The sequence below is a fragment of the Urocitellus parryii genome, chromosome 16 (assembly GCF_045843805.1).
Source record: "Urocitellus parryii isolate mUroPar1 chromosome 16, mUroPar1.hap1, whole genome shotgun sequence".
In the NCBI taxonomy this organism is placed as follows: Eukaryota; Metazoa; Chordata; class Mammalia; order Rodentia; family Sciuridae; genus Urocitellus; species Urocitellus parryii.
In genome coordinates this window covers 9,890,975-9,911,523 of record NC_135546.1, presented here as the reverse complement: position 1 = coordinate 9,911,523, position 20,549 = coordinate 9,890,975, and positions in this window count along the sequence as shown.

Genomic DNA, 20,549 nt, shown 5'->3' with positions numbered 1-20,549 from the left:
GCTCAGATTTTGCTCACTTTTTGCCAGTTTATGGAGCCTCCAATTTTTAAAATGACAGATCATAGTAAGAAATACAGTGTATTATGACATGTGTGTGTCAGCCTGCCTTATGCATAGAGCAGCCAAGACTTAGTTGGGCTATAGCAATAAGCTACCATGACCCTCATACCAGCAGTCCTAAATAACCATTACTCACTTAAAAATGTTTTTAAACCACTTAGGAAAAAAACAGTCCAAAGCATTCCAGACAAAAAGCTCACAAACAATACTTCCCCTTGGCATATGCATTCATATATTTTTCTAATCTAATCTATTTTATTAAGAGAACGATATTCTGGTCTTGATGTGCAAAGTTGATTTCACAACCCTCCAATCCAATAGATCCCGACTTGCAGTTTGAAAATTTGCTCTTCAAATAGGGATTGAATTCTCATTTTTTGCCCCCACAAGCAAGAGATGAGTGGTGTCTGCACATTTGAACATCTTCTAAACCACTCAGAAGTGAGCCCTGGGTGGATTCAAGGATGTAGATGTCTCTGTCCAGGAAAGCATCTGTAAATTCCTATCCTTTGTTCTATATATAGAATCAACCTCCTCATTCTTTGCTCCTTAAACAAAACAAACTCTATGTTTACTTTATTGAGAGATAAACGTCCAGTAAAATACAAGATCTTATATGTAGGGTTCATGAATTTTGGTCAATGTGTGTATCTTCACAGACATTTCCTGTTAAAGTGTGGATCTTAAGTGGTTACCTGCTAAAGGCTTGATCACCGGCCCCTGGGGCTATTGGGAGGTGTGGTACCTTCAGAGGCGGGGCCCAGTGAATGGAAGTTAGGTAATTGGGGGTGTGCCCTTGATAGACATATTAGTGAGGATCCCTCCTCTTCAGCTCAGCTTACTCCAGGCTCCCTGCCATGATGTTTTTCCTCATCACAGGCCCAAAGCAAGGGGCCTGCCAATCATGGCCTGGAACCCCTGACTTCGTAAGCCAAAATAAATCTTTCTTCCCCGTTCATTTATTATAGTACCAGGAATGTTCTACCCCTTAGTGACATATCCAGACCATTTAGTTTTTATATTTTGAGACAGAGCTCATTTAAATTGCCTAGGCTGGCCTTGAACTCACAAGCCTCCTGCTTGGGCCTCCCAGGTCACAGATTCCCACCTCAGTACCCAGATGAATGTTTTTTGTTTTTTTGTACCAGGGGTTGAACTCAGAGGTGCTTAACCATTGAGCTATATCCCCAGCCCTTTTTTATATTTTATTTAGAGAGGGTCTCGCTAAGTTGCCAAGACTGGCAGGGATCCTCCTTCCCCAGCCTCGAAAGCTGCTGGGATTATAGGCATGTGCCTCCTCGACCTGCCTGAATGTATTCTTTTGAGCAAAATTTCTGTTGCTTCATGTTTTTTGAGATTCTTCTACATTGTTGCCTATATCAGAAATTCATCTATTATTAATATTATTATTGAGTATATCTTATTGTATGCATTTAACACAACTTGTTTTCCTAGTCTCTACTGAATGGGTATTCGGTTTGTTTCCAGTTTGGGATGGTTAGGAATGAGGCTGCAGTTCACGTTCCTATAGGAGTCTTTGTGAATGTACGTTTTCTTGGCTAAATATCAGGGGTGGAGTTCTTGGGTCATAGGTTAAATATATGTTTAACTTTATTACAATTTGCCAAACAGATCACCAAAGGGGTGTTACCATTTTACAATACCAACAGCAATATACGATGTTTCCAATTGCTCCACATCCTCAACAACATTAGTCTTGACAGATTTTCATATTTTATTTTGAGCATTCTAATGGGTCTGAAATGGTATTGATTATGGCTTTATTTTGCATTTTCCTGCATATTAATGAAGATGAGCACCTTTTTAGGTGCTAAGTGGTCCTTAATATATCTTCTTTTGTGAAGTATTTGTCCAAATTTTTGCTTGGTTTTTAAATTGGATTATTTACCTTTTAAAAAATGTTGTATATAGAAATATAATTCATTTATCTATTTTGACCTCATATCCTGCAATTTGGATATTTTATTTTATTGTTGATTTGTAAGTGTTCTTTACATACAAGTACTTGGTCAGCAACATGATTTTATTGTTTATCTTTTATAATTAGAATTTTAAATTTTTATAAAGTTCAGTTTGTCAATATTTTCTTTACAGTATGTGTATATGTAAGTGTATACATCTTTTTCAAAAACTTGGAGATGACTGAAGTAAAAAATATTCTATTATGTTTTTTTCCTATGAGCTTTATAGGTATGATTTTTTTTTTTTTTGTACAAAACCCAGGGGTGCTTAACTGCTGAGCTATATCTCCAGCCCTTCTTATTTATTTATATTTTTGTATTCTGAGCAGAGTCTTACTAAGTTGGTTGGGGCCTCATTAAGTTGCTGAGGTTGGCTTTGAACTTGAGATCCTGCCTCAGCCTCCCAAGCTGCTGGATATACAGGCATGTGCCACCATACCCGACTATAGATATAATTCTTATATTTAGGTCTGTGATCTATCTTGAAATAATTTTTGTTTGTGGAGTGAAAAAGAGTTAAGATTTAGTGTTTTGTTTCAGCAATGTTTAAAGAGGCTTTCCCTTCCAGTTGGATTGACTTTATGACTTAGTTGAAAATCCACCATACATATGTGGTTCTACTTATATACTTTCTATTTTCTTCCCTTGGTGTATTTGCCTAGGCATTGCTAATACCACACTTTCTTGATTACTGGGGCTTTATAGAAATCTTGAAATCAACTAGTGCAAATCTTTCAGCTTTTTCCTTTTAAAGATTGGTTTGGCTATTTTAGGTTCCTTGCATTACTGTGTACATTTTAGATTCAGCTTATTTTTCCTTATTTAACTATTCTTGCTAATATTTCTTAAATATTTATTTTTTAGTTGGACACAATACCTTTATTTTATTCATTTTTATGTGGTGCTGAGGATCAAACCCAGGGCCTCACATTTTCTAGGCGAGTGCTCTACCGATGAGCCACAACTCCAGCCCTATTCTTGCTAATATTTTAATAGGATTAGTATAACCAATACCATAATCAGAACGCAGAATTTTTCTTTCACAACAAAATTTTCTCATGCTGTCCCTTTATAGTCATATTTATTCTTAACCCTTAGCAATCACAAATCTGTTCTCCATGTCTGTAATTTATTATTTAAAGAATATTATATAAATAGAATCATATAGTTTATAAGCATTTGAGATTTATATTTTTTTCACCTAGTGTAAGTCTTTTGAGATTTATCTGAGTAATTGTGTAAATATGGTAATTGGGCATACATAGTAAGTTTCTTTTTCATCATTGATTAGTATTCCATTTTATAGATATACCACAGTTTGTTTAATCATTCATCCACCTAAGCACATTCAGGTTGTTCTAGTTTGGGGATATTAGCAATAAGCCTGCCGTGAACATTTGTGTACATGTTTTCCTGTGGACATCAGGGAGTTTTGTTGTTTTTCTTTCTCTTTGACACTTAGGGGTACATTTAATTACTAGGTCAATGAGCAATGTATTTTTAGTTTTTTAGGAAACTGACAAACTTTGCTTAAGTAACTGTACCATTTCACATTGCCCATTGCAATGTGTGACAGATCTTGTTTCTCTGCATCCCTGCCATCATTTAGTATCGTCATTACTTTTCATTATAGCCGTTTTTCAAATAGGTCTGTAGTACCAGGTATCCTTTTTATTATTGATTTCTAATTTGTTAGTATTGATTCAGAAGATACACTCTTAGAGTTTAATTCTTTGACAGTTATTAAAACTTCTCCCTCCCTGTACCCCATCTGGTGCTGGGGTTGGGACCTGGAGTCTCATGCATGCTAAGCACATGCTGTACTACTGATCTTATACCCTTAGCCCTTAAAACCTCTTTCATGACCCATCATACAGTGTATCTTGAAGAATGTTCCTGATGAGTTTTAAAAGAATGTATATTCTACAGTTGTTGGTATATTATTTTATAAAATTAATTGGACCAAGTTGGTAGATAGTGTTGCTAAAATATAATGTAGCTCTAACTATTTTTTGTCCATTTACTCATCAGTTACTGAGAGTTACTGTCCATTTATCTCATCTTACTGAGAGTTAAAATCTCTGCAGCCAGTGGTAGATTTGTCCATGTCTGTAAACTTTTGATTTATACATTTTGAAGTTCTATTATTAGTTGCATATACATTTTTGATTTATACATGTTCTTGATGTTTTTATCATTAATACTTTTCTCCTTTTTTAACCTTAAGTAATATAATTATTTTGAAGTCTACTTTGATAACTATACCTGCTTTTTAAAATTTTATTTATTCTTATTAGTCATATATGACAGCGAAATGCAGTTCAATTCATATTACACAAATAGAGTACAATTTTTCATGTCTGGTTATAAACAAAGTAGAGTCACACTGTTCGTGTCTTAATATACTTACTTAGGGTAATGATGTCCATCTCATTCCACTATCTTTCCTACCCCCATTCCTCCCCTTTCCCTCTAAAGTTTGTCTATTCCTTCCATGCTGCCTGCCCCATCCCCATTATGAATCAGCCTCCTTATATCAGAAAAGACATTCGGAATTTGGGTTTTTTGGGATTGGTTTAATTCACTTAGCATGATATTCTCCAACTCCATCCCTTTCCCTGCAAATGCCATGATTTTATTCTCTTTTAATGCTGAGTAATATTCCATTGTGTATATATACCATATTTTCTTTATCCATTCATCTACTGAAGGGCATCTAGGGTGGTTCCACAGTTTAGCTATTGTGAATTGTACTGCTATAAACATTGATGTGGCTGTGTCCCTGTAGTATGCTGTTTTAAGTCCTTTGGGTATAAGCCGAGGAGTGGGATAGCTGGGTCAACTGTTGGTTCCATTCCTAGTTTTCCAAGGAATCTCCTGTAGCTTTCTAGATTGGGCGCACCAATTTGCGGTCCCACCAGCAATGTATGAGTGTGCCTTTCCCCCCATATCCTTCCTAACACTTATTGTTGTTTATATTCTTTTTTTTTTTTTTTTTATTTATTTTTAGTTCTCGGCGGACACAACATCTTTGTTTGTTTGTGGTGCTGAGGATCGAACCCGGGCCGCACGCATGCCAGGCGAGCGCGCTACCGCTTGAGCCACATCCCCAGCCACTGTTTATATTCTTAATGGCTGTCATTCTAACTGGAATGAGATGAAATTATTTTTTTAATATATATTTTTTTTAGTTGTGAATGAACCTTTATTTTTATTTATTTATTTTTATGTGGTGAACACAGTGCCTCACACATGCTAGGCAAGCATGCTACCACTGAGCCACGACCCCAGCCTGCTTTTTATATTTCATGTTTGTGTAGTATACTTTTTTCTGTGTACCCTTATACTTTCAACCTGTGTCTTTATAATTGAATTTTTTAAATAAAAAAATTAATTGGAGATGGACACAATACCTTTATTTTATTCATTTATTTTAATGATCAAACCCAGTGCCTCATATGTGCTAGGTAAGTGCTTCACTGCTGAGCTACATACCCAGCTCCTATAATTGAATTTTGTATTCAGAAGTAACATATTGTTGGATTTTGCATTGATTTTAAGCTGACAATCTCTCTCTCTCTCTCTCTCTCTCTCTCTCTCTCTCTCTCTCTGGTACTAGGGATTAAACTCAGAGGTGTTCTACCACTAAGCTATATCCCCAGTTATTTTAATTTTTTTTTTTATTTTGTGTCAGGGGCTTGCTAAGTTACCCAGGCTGGTCTTGAATTTGCAGTCTTCTTGCCTCAGCCTCCCAGGTTGCTGGAATTGCAGGTGTGCACCACCCGGCCTGAATATAATCTATACTTTTTAAAATTTCATACCAGAGATTGAACTCAGAGTCACTTAACTGCTGAGCCACACAACCCTAGCCCTTATTTATGTTTTATTTTGAGGCAGGGTCTCGCTGAGTTGCTTAGGGCCTTCTAAGTTGCTGAGGCTAGCTTTGAACTTGTGATCCTCCTACCTCAGCCTCCTGAGCTGCTGGGATTACTGGCATGTGCCACTGCACCCAGCTTAATCTCTACTTTTTAATTAAAGGGCTTACTGTATTTATGTTTGATAGAATCATTATTATTGGTTTAAATTTGGGCTTATTGAACCCATATTGGTGTGTAAGTTTTACTTATCTTAGTTATTCTTTGTTTCTGCTCCTACCGTGTGCTGTCTCACTTTGGGTATGTTGCATTTAAAAAATCATCCTATTTTATCTCTTTCTCTCTGTCTCTTACATACACATGAGCACACACACAGTATTTTTCTGTGACCATTCACCCCGCCATGCTGTAGAACCCGAGAACTTACTCCTCCTGTGCAACTGTAATCTTGCACTCATTATCCTCCCTAGCTCTATTTTCTCTGCTCCTGCTCTTCCCAGCTCAAGTCACCACTATTCTACCGGATAGTTCTATGAGATCAGTGTTTTCGGCTTCCACATGAGAGGTCTTGCAGTACTTGTCTTTCTTTGCCTGACTTATTTCATTTACATAATCTTCTCTAGTTCTATCCATGTTGCCACAAATGACAGAAGTATAGTCCTTTTTTTTAGAGCTTAAATGCTATGCATAATAGTTGGGTTAATACTGACAAGGTTTATAGTCTTTTATGGCTGAATTACAGCACTATTGACAATATCAAAGTTACAAAATCATCTAAGGTGTCCATCAGCAGATGAACAGATAAAGAAAATGTGGTTTATATATACAACGGAATATTATTCAGCTATGAAAATGAATGAAATCCTGTCACTCGCTTTCAGCTGTTTTGAGGGTGGGATTAATGCTTTGCCTTAGGCAGAGTCTGGGACCTCAGCATGGGTGAGATTCTTGAGATCTGCCTGGACTTCAAAACTGAGCTGACAGGTTTCAAGACAGCGAGAGATCTCATCCTGCTCACAGCCCAGCTGATAGCCTTTTTTATTGCTTTTTGCCCTTTGTCCCTGCTCTCTGCATCTCTGAAGAGCTCCCTCAGCCCTCACTCCCCCAGCTTTGGCTTCTCTCTGGACTCTGTGAGAACCCCAAATGCCTCACAGAGTCTTCCTGAGCCCTTCTTTCCTGCCCTCAGCATTGATGGGCAACTCCTGCACAGGCAGGCAGAGAGGTGCATGCTCACTTAGGTGGGGGCTCCTCAGCCTAGGAGTTTGTTACCATTTCAGTTAAGTCCTCACCTGATGGTCACAAATTCTTCGTCTGCCATCACAAAATGACCCTGGGTGTCTCCCCTCCTGCAGAGAACTTGCTGCTCTCTTGAGTTCAGTTCATGTAGGCTTGACCCTGCTCTTGATGGGTTTTAAAAAGCAATAATTTTGACCTTACCTGCCTTGTTTTGGTTGTTAGAGAACAGTGGTCCCTTGGAACCCTATCCATCTGATTCAGATAGAAATGCCCTAGACGGATGGATGGATGACAGCGTCTTAGAGATGAAAGGTATGTGGGAATCAGAAAGAAGAGACCAATCACATCAGAGCTGCAAATTTTAAAGCTGAGGCCAGCACAGGGGTTTTGTGTGTGTGTGTGTGTGTGTGTGTGTGTGTGTGTGTGTGTGTGTCTGGCACTGGGGATTGAACCCAGGGACACTTAACCACTGAGCCACATCCCCAGCCCCTTTTAAAAATATTTTATTTAGAGACAGGTTCTTGCTAACTTGCTTAGGGCCTTGCCAAGTTGCTGAGGCTGGCTTTGAACTCAGGATCCTCCTGCCTCAACCTCCCAAGCCACTGGAATTAGAGGTGAGCACAGGGATTTTAAAAAGGAAAAAGAATGAGGATTTTGTTGTGTAGTGCAGAAGTGCTAACACACACACACAAACACAGATTAAGGCAAGGTGGCTTTTATTTTCACAGAATGGATTGTGGGCTACAATGTGCTGCTTTCTTTGGACAACATCCCACTCCCCACTCTGCCTCTTAGGACAGCAATTCTCATATTTTATTCTGCATACCGATTACCTGGGCATCCTGTTAAAATTCAGGTTCTTTCTCAGTAGAACTAGGGTTGGGCTGAAGCTTCTGCATTTCTAACAAACTCTCAGATAGTGCTAATGACATGTGACTGACCAGCAATGTCCTAGAGCATGCCAGCCTTCATTTTTAGGTGGATCATAGCCATAGAACTCAATCCCTTTGTGCTAAGGAGAGTTTTTAGTGTCAAGGGAACACAGGAAAGATTTTCATCATATTGACCAAAGAAAACCAATAGTGCAGAACTGGAGGTAGCTAGAATGTGGCTGGCAGTCATGCAAAGAATACTGCGGGTTTAGTGTTGAAGAAATCTAGGAGAGGCAGCCTGTCAGACTGCCTTCTTTTATTTATTCATCTGTCTTTTGGGCTGGGAATATTGAACCCAGAGGTGCTTAACCATTGAGCCACATCCCCAGCCTTTTTTTTTTTTTTAATCTTTCATTTTGAGTCAGCATCTTGCTAAGTTGCTGAGGCTGGCTTTGAACACACAATCCTCTTGCCTCAGCCTCCCGAGCTGCCAGGAGGATAGGTGGTGTGTGCCACCATACCTGTCTTATCTCAGACTGCCTTCTCAGGTGGGAGTTTAAATTTATTTTGTAGTGGGAGCTGATGCTGGGCAGTTTGAGGCCATACAAAACCAGGCCTTTGACAGCTCTGCCCTCTGACTTCTGTAGGGAGGGAAGGATGGGAAAAGGGTAGAGAGGCTTGGGTGGCATTAGGGAACCCCAGAGTCTGGCTATTCAAATAGACTATTGGTGGCACTGATGACTGCAGAAAATACTCATGGAGTGGTTATGAATTAGCACCCAAATCTCACCACCCCTGTTTACCTTCCAGTAACCACATTTGCTTGCTTTTCACCAAAAGAGACTTAGCAATTGGGACTATAGAGCTCTGATATTAACTACCAGTCCCATGTTATCTACTAATGAATAAATCCAATCCACAGAAGAGAGAATAAATTTTCCTTCATTGTGTGTGCTTGTCTGTGCCATCCTAATCTCAGACAGAGATGATGAAGGTCCAAATCACCTCATCCTGTGTTAGGAAGACACATGGAGAAATCTAGATGAGGATAAAGATTTTATTGAATGCAACTTTACCACTCAAAGAAATACAGAGAGCAGGGGAGTCTGATGATTTGGCCACATCCAATTAAAGAAAATGTGAGGGGCTTCCTTCATTTATTTAATTGAAAACATTTCCTGAGTGTCTAATATCTACCAAATATATACTGTATGAACAAAAATTTCAAGATCATACTCTTGTAGAAATAGCAATTTTATGACCTCGAAACTATAAGTAACCTGAAGTAAGTTGTTACGTCATCACATTCTTTTCTCTTAGGGCAACTGTTTAATAAGTAAAAATTATTCAAAATCATCATTCTCTGCCTACAAACAAGGGCATTTTAACTAGAAAATAATTTGTTCTCTTAAGCACTGAAACCAAGTTTATTCAGTCATTGTCAACAGTGTTAGTTTGTTCTTGTTGTTGTTGTACCAAGGATTGAACCCAGGGGTGTTCAAACACTGAGCCACATCCCCAGCCCTTTTATATATATGTATATATATTTAATTACTTTTTGTAGTTGTAGATGGACAAAATGCCTTTAATTTTTGTTTATTTTTATGTGATGCTGAGGATCGAACCCAGTGCCTCACACGTACTAGGCAAGCACTCTACTGAGCTATAACCCCAGCCCTTTTAAAAATATTTTCCTAGTTGTCAGTGGACCTTATTTATTTATATGCAGTGCTGAGAACTGAACCCAGTGCCTCACACATGCTAGGCAAGTGCTCTACCACTGAGCCACAACCCCAGCACCCCCAACCCTTTTAATTTATTTTGAGACAGGATCTTGCTAAGTTGCTTAGGGCCTTGCTACATTGCTAAGGCTGGCCTTAAACTAGCAATTCTCCTGCCTCAGCCTCCAAAGTCTACGGGATTACAGGCATGTGCTATCACACCTGGCAGTGGTGTTAGTATTCTTGATCAGCCTCCACTTCTTACTTAAAGATTTAGTTGGCTCATCTGTAATATAGAGTGACAGTAGTGTCTACTCAGAGAGCCATTGTGAAGGTAGAATTCAGTTTTTCATTTAACATACTGTTTACTGTGCCTAGCATATAAGAATGACTCAATTTATGTTTGTGACTACTGTTTATTTTTATTAATGTAATGCTACTAATTGCTTAGCCTGTCTGAGCATTTAGTCACAAGGATGTAGTTTAGACATCAGTAGCATCAATAGACTTTTCTCTGCAAAATGTACTAAAGATGAACTTGGGTTCTAAGACTGGGTAAGTCTATATAAATTGTTAATTGCTGTTTGGGACCATCATCAAGGAAACAATTTAGGAGTCCTAACTTTTTGCCCAGAAAAAGGTAAAATTGACCCCCCCACACACATTTTTTTAAATTCATGCATTATAGTTGTACATAAAAATGGGATTTGTTGTTACATATTCATTCATGCATACAATATAACAACATAATTTGGTCAGTATCACTTCCCAGCATTTCTTTGACCTTTCCCAGCTTATGAGGTTGCCTAGAATAACTAATAGTTTTTTTAAAAGTAAACAAGGAAATTTTAAGTTTTAGTTCAGGGCTATATGAAAATACATTATCCTGAGGACTAAAAAGGTTTTTTTTGAGACAGGGTCTTGCTAAGTTGCTTAGGGTCTTACTAAGTTGCTGAGGCTAGCCTCAAACTTTCAATTCTCCTGCCTCAGCTCCCAAGCTGCTGTGATTATAGGGTGTACCATGTGCTTAGCTCAAACCCATTTTTTTTTTTTAAAGATCACCTTTTCCTGCCATCCACAATTTATTTATTTTTTTAAAAATATTTATTTATTTTTTAGCTTTTAGGTGGACACAATATCTTTATTTTATTTGTATGTGGTGCTGAGGATCGAACCCGGGCGGCACGCATGCAAGGCGAGCGCACTACCTCTTGAGCCACATCCCCAGCCCCTCAAACCCATTTTTGAAGTATTATTTCTTAGAGTCTTAGAAGAAAATATATACATTTTTCGATTTAGCCTGTATAAAATCGTTTTACAAAGGCTCACGCAGTTCCAAGGAGGTGTTCAGAACTCTCTGAACAATTCAGTGTTAAAACTTCCGAACAATTCAAACAATTACAGTTGACCAATGATTTAAAAAAAAAAAAGCTATTTGACAGATAAGCTAAGTTAATGAAGATGTCTGATCTGGTGGCCAGCTGTGCACATGGACTTTGCCTGGATGTACCTTTCAATACCATTTAGTACTAATAGGGATATACGATAAGGGTAGCAAAGAAAAATAGACGAGTCATGTTTAATCAAGCTCCATATCACAATGGCCCAACAGAGTATGAAACTTTGACCAATGGGCATTAAGAAATGTCATCTAGAACCACTCATTCTCATTGCAAAACACAGTTAACGATTTCTTTTCTTTTTTCCTCTCTGTCTTTCCTTCTATCTTCCCCTCCTTGTCCCCCTCCACCTTCTCTTTCTTCCTGTGGTGTTGGGAATGGCACCTGGGGTCTTGCCCATGGTAGGCAAGCCCTTCACCACAGAGCCATACCCTCTGTCCTATAGTTGCATGTGGGAACCTTCCCCTCTTCTTACCTGGCAGAAGGGAACGCTGGTGTCTCTCTTCCTATGAAGACACCAGTCCCATTATGACTTCATCGAACCCTAACCACCTGCCAAAGCCTCCCCCACCCTCCTCCCACCCTCCCCCCAAAACCCAAACAGCACCACACTGGGGGTTAGGGGTTTGACAATGGAATTGGAAGTGGAGAGGTTACGACTCAGCCCCTCACAAATGCCCCACTGCATTTAGCCCCGTATTTGGTACTGGAGATACAAACATGACCTTCCATTCTCCTTCTCCTTGGGGGGAAGGTAGACAGTAAATAAGTAGACAAATAAAGAAGATTTTTTTCATTCCTGGACATGATGGAACTGAGCAAGGTTCTGAGACACACGAAATCTAGACAAGAGGAGTGAAGACTACGGCCTGTTTCAGGACCAGATTTAAGACCAGTGTGATTCAAGAGTCACAATTATAGGATGAGAGGCACAGGAAGAGACTGTAGTGGCACCCAAGGGCTGGATTATTTCTTTTTAAAATTTTTACTTATTTTTTTTAATTACTGGAGATTGACCCAAAGGAACTGTCACTGAATTACGCTCCAGACCTTTTTATTTTGAAATCAAGAGTCTTACTACAATGCCCAAGCTGGCCTCACATTGTGATCCTCCTGCCTCAGCCTCCCTAGTAGCTGGGATTACAGGTATGTGCCACCAAACCTGGCTGGCGTTTTCTTAGTGGTTAGTTAACACTTGGGTGGTGTTTGACAATGGTTACAGGTTAAGCTTAATTAGCTGGGCGAGGTGGTACACACCTGCAATCCTAGGAACTTGGGAGGTAAGACACAAAGATTGCAAAGTTGAGGCCAGCTTCACCAGCTTAGTGAGATTTTCAGTTAACTTAGCAAAACCGTGTCTCAAAATAGAAAATAAAAAGAGTTGGGTTTGCCGCTCAGTGGTAGAGTGTCCCTAGGTTCAGTCCCCAGTACCAAAAATAAAACAAAAAAATAAGTTAAACTCAATCACCTTTAACACTGCATGGGTTTGTTGATAGTTCAGCTTCCTCGATTCTTCTTGCCTACAGGAATGCCCTTTGAAGCCAAGACACTTCACTACCTATGACAATTTAGGAATAGTCAGGGCAGATACTGTCACCTGCATGGGAGAAGTGACACCAAATCCATTCTCTACCTGAGGCAGGTTTTCATTCTTGTATTAATAACAAATTCTTAGACTGTTGGACACCATACTGACATCAGCAGGGGGTGACCGGCCATGTGCAGTGGTGTGAGCAATTGAAAACAGAAGCTGTTGGCCTGGAAACCAGATCCTCCAGAGTGAAATGCAGAAAGGCTCTCTAGCAGGGAGGCAGAGCCACTCACATGGGTGGGGATGAAAACCCATGCTGCTTGCCTCCTGCATGACCAAACCAACCCTCACCCAGCAGGCGTGGTCATCCCTTGCCCAGAACAGAGGAGAGGAGGTCTTTGTACACATCTCCAGTGTCATGCCAACAACATCCTTGAAAGGTAGAAAAATGTGCTTCACGGAGCTTTTGGGAAATTCAGTAGTGACCATGCCATCCCCAGGTGTTGAAGAACAGCATTCGATGTTCTCCTTACTCAGAGAGAAGCCCTGGGTCCACTCTGGGTCTCTGTGTGTTGCTATGAAAGGTTCCTAGAAAACAAGATCAATGAAATGCAGGAGCAATGTATGGAATCGACAGTTGTGACCTTCCGGTCTGCAGTTTGGAGGTTAAGGTTCAGTGACTTTAAGGACTTGGTATGTTGTATAGATCCCCAGGGAGTCAACCAGTTGATTATGGAAATGAGTGTGTTGCAAAGCTAGTGGAACTGTGCAGTCTTCAAGGAGAGGAAGAATAACATTTCTTGCAAGGGTCTCATCTAAGGAAATGCAAAGGTGGCAAAAGAGAAGGGACACTTGAAAAATGTAAGAGGGGCAAGAAGAGTCCAGCATTTCACAGGACAAGGCAGACCTAGTGTCCACTTACCTGCCAGACGGAATCCTGAGAAACACAGAAAAGATCTTTTCAGCTCTTGGACCTGGAGTGTTAAGTTCCTGGTGCCAGTTCTCAGGAAACCCCATGATTGCCCAGGGAGCGTGTAGATATTTAGTGAATACAGTGACCATTTTAATTCTAGAAATAGGAAATGGGTTCTTTTGGCTGTTTATTCTTTCGTGAATGGGGTGATGGCATAGAACTATTTTAATATCTGTTGCTTATAACAGAGTCTAATTAGATCAACTACCAAACAAACAAAACTTTATTGATTTTTTTGTCTTTATTTTTATTATTTTTCCCATATTTTTATTGGTGGGATGCATTATAAAATATTTGTACATGTACACAATATAACAGTATAATTTGGCCAATATCATTCAAAGCTTTGTTTGTTATGTCATAGTACAGCATGTCACCTGAATGGACATGGTTATCACGCCAATGTAGTATTTAAAAGCCATATATTTTTACTATATTTATTTATATTGTTTTTACCCTGAAGTATTTTCACTTCAAGAAAAAAGGAGGGGCCAAGACACTGAACCCCAGAGCATATTAAGTACCCCTGGACTATGCCTCCATAAGCCCTTCAAAATGATTCTTTTCATGGATTTAAAGAAACCAGGAGACAGAAAATGGGTGAGGGAAAGAAAGTGAGTTTGCAGAGTGTACACACTTTCTTGAACAGTTTGTTCTTTTTGCCCCACCCTGCTTTAGTCATTAACTCTTAAGATCAAACAGGACTTTATATTGGGAGGGACATTAATGAGGAGACTGTACAAATGGAAAATAGCCCCGACCTAAGCAGAACTTCCTGCTCAGCAAAGGGACTCTAGACAGAGGCTGGGGCCTCCCTGATTCCTATCAGTTGCTTCTTTGCCTCTTCTGGCTTCTCTTGTGTTCATTCATTCATTTGTTTGTTCTTCGTTCATTCATCTTCTGGGTGCCAAACACCGGCCTAGTTGCTAGGGAACCCTCTGCTGACTTTCTCAGGCTCTCCCTGGTTTTCAAGAATAAAGGGGGTCTTGCTTTGAGCAGCTCCTTTTGGTGTGGGAAACAGACAAGTTCCACTTGGGCTTGCTTTCCTTGAACTGGTCTAATGGGCAGCCTCACCTGCTCAGAACACCAGCTAGGTCCCATAGCCTTTGGCCAGACCTTCGTGGAAGGCTCTGCCTCAGGGGCAGAGCCAGAAAGGGACACCACTCCAGAACCACTGTGAAATGAGAAAAGAGGATTTAGAAGCCAGCATCATGGTGCACACCTATCATCCCAGTGGCTCAGGCAGCAGGATCACAAGTTCAAGGACAGCCTCTGCAGCTTAGCAAGGCCCTGAGCAACTTAGTAAGAGCCTGTCTCTAATTTAAAAAAATAAATAAATTAAAAGGGCTGGGGTGTGGTTTAAGTGCCCCTAGGTTCAATCTCTGGTACACCCTCACTCAAGAAAAAAAAAAAAAAAGATTCAGAAATGTAGCTACGTATTGCAGAATGCTCCCCAAATCATGTATTTGGAACATTAGTTTCTTTAATGGTATGAGGTATTCTTTCTGGTCAGAGCCTGGGAGCAGGCAAGTGACATACTTAAGGTACAATTTTTTTGTATGTGTGGTACCGGAGATTGAACCCAGGGGGCTTTTACCACTGCGCTATACCCCCAGCCTGATTGATTGATTGATTGATTGGAGACAGGGTCACACTAAGTTTCCTTTGCTGGCTTCAGATTTGCCATCCTCCTGCCAGCCTCCGAAGAAGCTTGGATTACAGGTGTGTACCATCATACCTGGCTATTGGGGTACTTTTTTTTTTGGTAGTGAGTTTTGAATCCCTGGTCACTTTACCACCAAGCTACTTTGCAGGTCCTCGTTTTATTTTTTTATTTTTTTTGTTTTGAGACATGTCCTTGTTAAGTTTCTGCAGGTCTCACTAAATTGCTGAGTCTGGCAATCATCTTATCTCATCTTCTCCAGTGGCTAACATGCTCAGCTGTTAGGATACAAATGTGACTTGGTCTCAAGAGTTTACAAGTGTTTTGCAAGTGGATATTTTCTTAAATATGGGGCCCTGTAGGTCTCATTTGCCTTATTCTAGTTCTGGCTCTGGCCTCTGTTCCCTCCAATCCTGCCCTAAAAAGTCAAATAAATTTGGAAAATGATATTTACCATCTATGGTAGATTACTAAATGCCCCACCTGCATCTTCTGGTTCATGCACTGTGCACATGCAGTCCAGTAAAGACTCTGAGAATTCCTGAAGTAAAGAAATTCTAAGACCCTATTTAATCCTGCATATCCCACATGGATTAGATTGTCAAATTCTTTTTTTAAAAAAGTTTTATTTATTTATATGTGACAGTGGAATGCATTGCAATTCTTATTACACACATAGAGCACAATTTTTCATATCTCTGGATGTATACACAGTATATTCACACCAATTCGTGTTTTCTTACATGTACTTTGGATAATAATGACCATCACATTCCACCATCATTAATAACCCCATGCCCCCTCCCTTCCCCTCCAACTCCTCTGCCCTACCTAGAGTTTACCTATTCCTCCCATACTCCCACTCCCTATCCCACTATGAATCAGCCTCCTAATATCAAAGAAAATTTTCAGCATTTTTTTGGGGGGGATTGGCTAACTTCACTTAGCATTATCTTCTCTAACTCCATCCATTTATCTACAAATGCCATGATTTTATTCTCTTTTATTGCTGAGTAATAATCCATTGTGTGTGTGTGTGTATATATATATATATATATATATATATATATATATATATATACCACATTTTTTTTATTCATTCCTCTACTGAAGGGCATCTAGGTTGGTTCCACAGTTTAGGTATTGTGAATTGTGCTGCTATAAACATTGATGTGGCTGTGTCCCTGAGCACTAATCTCTAAAGTATATAAAGAACTCAAAAAGCTAAACACCAAAAAAACTAAATAACCCAGTCAATAAATTGGTCAAGGACCTGAAGAGACACTTCTCAGAAGATGATGTACAATCAACAAATACATGAAAAATGTTCATCATCACTAGCAATTAGAGAAATTCAAATCAAAACCTCTCTAAGATTTCATCTCACTCCACTCAGAATGGCAGCTATTATGCATACAAACAACAATAAGTGAGGGCTGGGGGTGTGGCTCAAGCGGTAGCCCGCTTGCCTGGCATGCGTGTGGCCCGGGTTCGATCCTCAGCACCACATACAAACAAAGATGTTGTGTCCACCGAAAACTAAAAAAATAAATAAATATTTTAAAAAAACAAACAACAATAAGTGTTGGTGAGGATGTGGGGGAAAAGGCACACTCATACATTGCTGGTGGGGCTGCAAATTGGCACAGACAATATGGAAAGCAGTATGGAGATTTCTTGGAAAATTGGGAATGGAACCACCATTGGACCCAGCTATCCCTCTACTTGGTCTATACCCCAAGGTCTTAAAAACAGCATATTTCAGGGACACAGGGACACAGCCACATCAATGTTTATAGCAACACAATTCACAATAGCTAAACCTAGATGCCCTTCAATAGATGAATGGGAAAGTTATAAAATTTTCTTTTTAAAGAAATACTTATTAATGTCTCCTGAGATAGTCATAAATGCCAGGTGGGAAATACCCCAGGATCTTTATCTATGGAATATACTCTTTATTTTGAAAAGTTTTCTTAGCTGCAAAATAGTTGGTTAATCAGCCTTGAGTTACTGTGACAAAATACCTGAGCAAATAAATTTAGTAGGAGGAAAGATTTATTTCGGCTCATAGCTTCAGAGGTTTCAGTCCATGGTCACTTGGACCTGTGGCCTTTGAGCCTGTGGCAAGGTAGCATACCAGGGCAGGAGTGTGTAACGGAGGAAGGTATTCACTGCATGGTGGACAGAAGTGAAAAGAGAGAACAGGGGCCAGGGTCCCAATATCCCCTTCAGGACATGTCCCCAAATGATCCAACTTCCTTCCACTAGGTTCCACTTCCTAAAGGTTCTGCCATGTCTAATAGCACCACAGGTGGGTGACAAGGCCTCTGATAGGGGTCTTTTCGGGGTATTTCAGATGCATGTGATAGCTAATAGCTATTTTCTTTTCTGGGTATAGATTCATTTGCAAATGGCAGTAAATCCTTGGCATCTGAATAAGGAAAGGACTTGGATGTTGTTCATGCCTGTTATCTTCTAACTTACTGGTTCAGTGATTTAGCCAGCCCTGAGTAAGCACTTACTGTGTGCTAGGAATGCAAAGTAAAATGGAATCTATGGAGTCTCACCCCAAGGGGCTCAGGAAGAGCAGAGACTTGCACAAGTCTAAGCCCAATTGCAGTTTGATAACTACTGCAAATCAATGTCAAAACTCTCCTTAGGTCATCCTTCCTAACCAAATTAGTTGCACCTTACAGAGAAGAGTTATTTGTGATATTTTAAAATCCTTTGTATAACATCTGGCAGGGACTATGCACATACTAGATGTGCAATATTTGTCAAATAAATGGCATACAAGGGGAAATCTTGCAACTTAATTGATGTATATTAATAATCACTTGCAAAAACACGTTAAAAAAAGAAAATCCCAAGGAGAACATTTGCCTGTGGCCCTGGGTTTGAACCTCAGGACTGGGGATGGGATGAAACCCAAAGATTGTACTAACCCCTCTAAGTTTGGTTCCCCATCTGTGGAATAAGGACAACAGTCCTACTTTCCCAGGGTTCTTTTTTTTTAATTGTTTGTTCAAAACATTACAAAGCTCTTGACATATCATATTTCATACATTAGAATCAAGTGGGTTATGAACTCCCATTTTTACCCCAAATACAGATTGCAGAATCACATCGGTTACACATCCACATTTTTACATAATGCCCTATTAGTAACTGTTGTATTCTGCTACCTTTCCTAGCTCAGTTGGTAGAGTGCTTGTCTTCTATACACAAGGCCCTGGGTTCAATCCCCAGCACCACAAAAAAAAAAAAAAAAAAAGAAAAGAATTTTTCCCAGGGTTCTTAGAGGGTTAAATAAGAATGTACCTCAAGCAGTTATTAAGTCCCCTGGCATGTAGCAGGTAGCCAGTGAATGATAGTCACAATGACTACAATACACTATGCTTTTTATCCACAAGGTTACTATAAATGGCACACTCTGATTTGACAAAAAGGTCACGTAGAGCTTTTTTCGGCTCCATCAAATGTTCTCTTGCTGGCTGAGAACACAGTTCTGAAAGGTTGGGCGAACACATGGGCTTTTACAAGAGAGCTGGGTAAAGACCTTGCAAGATTAGTGGAATGGCCTTCTCCTCCCCATTAATCTCAATGCACCCTGTGAAACCGATCGGAGCCACATTTACCTTGATACCTCTGCCTGCCCCTGCGCTGTTTCCTAAACCAGAAGAGGCAGACATATTTCCTGGGTGACTTGTTAAGCACACTGAATCTCTTGCAAAAATCTCTGGGGACTGGGCCAGAGAGTGGCATTTTTTAACTTTGGGGACATTTTAGGCAGCCAGTGTGATGTCAGAAAGCACTCTGCTATGGCACTTGGCTCCATGTCTTAGAGTTGACCTTCCATGTTTAAGAAAAGAATGAATGACGGAAGAGAAGGCAGGGCCTTGAGCAGACATTTGGCAGAGGGCTTCATGCACACACGCATTTACACCATGGCCTATCAAGTGAAGTTTAGTCTGTGACATAAGATGGTGCCGTCACTTAGAACCAGGGGACCAGGAGCCAGAGATCTCTTAAAGGAGCTGGCACCGAGGACCTGTGAAGCAGGACCTGTGAAGTAGGACCTGTGAAGCAAAGCGGACTGCTTTTTTTTTTTTTTTTTTTTTTTGCCGGCAGTTGCCAGGCAGAACAGCCCAGCTGCTCACTGTAATAATTTGGATTCTTGGTTGCTGGTTACAGACAGCTCCAGGTTTGCATCATTCTGCCCGGAGCATCCCAGGGGAAAGTAAGAGCATCCATAAATAAGTCAAATACCTCCTGGCAGCCATAAATAAAACAGGAGGGTAGGAGCCTGATTGGTCCAGCCTGGGCCTCCTGCCCTTCTGGGGGCTGAGCACTGTGACCAGGGAGTAGGGGACATTGTTGGCCTGTTGTGTGTTACTTGTCCGTCCTTTGGCCAGGAGGCAGAGTCTCATGATTGGCAACTATAGCAAACACCCATGGAGTGAGAGGAGGTAGTTTCTTGAGGTATGGTTGCTACTGCCAGAGAAGTGGGTCTGCTCCAGCCCTGCCCCTGACCTGCTCTAACCAACCTGGGCAGCTGGCCAGCCTTGAAGGCATGCATCCTTTGTCCAACAGCAGAGCTTCTCATGCCTCCTCGTTAAAGCACCTTTCATCTTGAAATAGCTTTGAAGAATAAATTTTTATTTTCTGTGACTCGAGGATCATAACTCAAAGTAGCCATAGTCAGTCTAAACATCTCCTTTACCCTCTTCCTCTTCTTTTTTATCAGTATTGGGGGTTCTATCAGGAGCCTACTACCTCTGAGCTACATCCCCAGCCCTTTTTATTTTTTGGAAAGTCATTGAGGCTGGCCTCAAACTTTGATCCTCCTGCCTCGCCTCCTGAGTTGCTGGGATTCACTGGAATTACAGGTGTACACTACCACATCCAGCTCCATCTAAACTTCTTTTGGAAGTTTCTTGTTTTAAATGAAAAACATTTTATGAATTCTGTAGTATCCATTTAGTGTTATAATAATGCTTTTCCCTCTATGTTTATTTTGGAAAAACTTCAAGCCTATAGAAAATTGAAAATAAAATTGTACCAGCAATACTCATTACCCTTCAGAGTCAACAGTCAACATTTTACCATATTTACTTTCTTTCTCTCTTCCAAATGTGTATGAGTGTATAAATATTTATATATACGATAGGAATATATATATATATATATATATATATATAAAAGAATCACACAAAACGTACATATTTATTCT